This window comes from Coregonus clupeaformis, unplaced genomic scaffold (genome assembly GCF_020615455.1).
Source record: "Coregonus clupeaformis isolate EN_2021a unplaced genomic scaffold, ASM2061545v1 scaf0838, whole genome shotgun sequence".
NCBI lineage: Eukaryota > Metazoa > Chordata > Actinopteri > Salmoniformes > Salmonidae > Coregonus > Coregonus clupeaformis.
In genome coordinates this window covers 195945-198567 of record NW_025534293.1, presented here as the reverse complement: position 1 = coordinate 198567, position 2623 = coordinate 195945, and positions in this window count along the sequence as shown.

The window sequence follows — 2623 nt, the reverse complement described above, 5'->3', positions numbered from 1 at the left end:
AGGGAGGGATGGAGGGATGGAGGGAGGGGGGGAGGGGTGGAGGGAGGGAGGGAGGGATGGAGGGAGGGAGGGGTAGAGGGAGGGATGGAGGGAGGGAGGGATGGAGGGATTTGGATGGAGAGCGAGGGACATGTAGCCATGGTCGACTCTTCAAAGGATTGAGGGATGGATGGAGGGAGGGGTGGAGAGATGGAGGGACGGAGAGGTGGAGACATGGACCGACAGAACAACTGCTTCAAGGCCTACTGCTTCCTACAGTAGGATGGATGGATGGATGGAGAGATGGAGGGACGGAGAGGTGGACAGACAGAACCACAGTTCTTAAACTACTACCTACAGTAGAGTTGGGACTCGCCCCTGCAGCTTTACCGTCATGCCCGTGTTTCTGCGCCTACCATTCTGCCAAACTCTCCAGCCAGACAAGGGACAAACACAGAACTGAACTCCCCTTTAGGAGGCTGGAGTGGAATGGAAAAGAGGACGTTATCATAGGTGAATCAGATAAATACTCGACAACGACCTTATCAGGAAACGGGGTTAATATGTCCATACCCCATGAAACAGAGATAATATGTCCATACTCCATGAAACAGAGATAATATGTCCATACCCCATGAAACAGAGATAATATGTCCATACTCCATGAAACAGAGATAATATGTCCATACTCCATGAAACAGAGATAATATGTCCATACTCCATGAAACAGAGATAATATGTCCATACTCCATACTCTGTTTGTGTCTATTCCATCAGAGACCACGTTGGAAACAAGTGGAATCGCTTTAGCGTTTTATCCCCTGGGTTATAGTCAGCCATCTTTTACCAATAAATCTAAAGGAGCGTCACATCCGCCATCTTGTGTGATCCATAACCATATATAGATGTACATAATGCATATTTTGTGTGTAGCAGTATCTGAATACTTTCCTCCTGTACATGTTAAACTATAGACTTCAGATCAATGCACTGTCGACCACTTCACAAGATACAGTATTTTTTTAGATTGTTTCTACGTGATTTTAATCTTTAACAAATCATTTGTTCTAATTGGCCTGCTGTTTAGCCGTCCTCCTCTTCCTGGCCTTGGGTGTGTCCCAATAATTCCTCCTTCCTCCTGCACTTGTTCGGGCTAAAGTGAGTTTCCATATACCAGTCATTTCCTTTTGATAGAGTCGATGTCCGCGCCCCCACGGAAATCTAATTAGTCTGTTTAAGCTAGAGAGATCTGGGCTGCGTCTCAATCCACCAGCATCCGCCAACGTGTCGTCCTTCCGCATCTGCGGTGGAAAAGTGGCAGAGCTACAGTGGTGTTTGTCAGACCAGGAGACATCCCGGAAAATCGGTCTTCTCACGAAAAAAGGCCTGTAGTGTCCGTCCACACGGTTTTTGAAAGATGAGACTCTCACAAACACGTGTGTTCTCCGTTTTGCGCTACGACCCCCCACAAGCGTCAAGGACTCGTCTGAAGTCGGTAACGCTGATCTGCCAACCTCTGTCTGTAGCGTCCGAACAGTTTGGGCTACACACTAATATGACCCCACCATCAAAACGACTCTCACGAACACGTACATGTCAGTTGTTTTGCTCTAGGATGCCCACAAGCCTCACAAGACTAGTCTGAAGGTGCCAGTTTATACATGGAAGTACTTCAGTGCCCAAGAATAGGGGGGAAATATGGGTAATTAAAAAAACATTAATTTCCTGATCTTTCTTATACTGTATCTCAGATATAGAACAGACACTTCAAAACCTTATTCCTTTTGACTAACTGTTTTGACATGTATGAATATCTTATTCGATGCATTTATATGGGCTGATAGCCATTTGGGAAAAATACCTTCCTCTCCTCGACTCCTCCGTCCTCTCTCCTCCGTGACCCGGAAACTGATAAGTGGTCGAGGAGAGTGTCAATTCGTTAGTAGGGGAATGGAAGAGTGTCCTCCCCTCCCAGATAGCCTCCTTTCACCGAGGACAGTGCTTTATGGAAGGGGTTTAAATATCTGCCACACCCCCTTTGAATCAACGTTTGCTTTGTCGGAGTAGAAAAGCAAACCTTTATAAACTAGATGCAACATCGTTTTATCTATAATATATCTGCCACAACATTTTTATTTTTACACATATATTTTGAGATTCCTCCTCTGTAAACGGCATTTGCCTGTGTAACAGTGTTGCTTCCGTCCCTCTCCTTGCCTCTACCTGGGCTTGAACCAGGGACCCTCTGCACACATCGACAACAGTCACCCTCGAAGCACCGTTACCCGTCGCTCCACAAAAGCCGCGGCCCTTGCAGAGCAAAGGGGAACAACTACTTCAAGGTCTCAGAGCAAGTGACGTCACCGATTGAAACTCTACTAGTGCGCACCGCTAACTAGCTAGCCATTTCACACCTGATGGACAAGGAGAGTCTCATTTCGGTTACATTTAATTTGGATAGTCCGGACTATCAATAATCTATCTGTTGATAAGCAACTGCTTGCTACGGTTAGGTTTAGTATAAGGGTTAGGGTAAAGGTTAAGTTTAGGGTTAGGATAAGGTTAGGGTTAAGTTTAGGATTAGGATAAGGATTAAGGTTCGAGCTAGGGTTAGTAGATAGTTAGTTGAAATGTTACTGGTAGT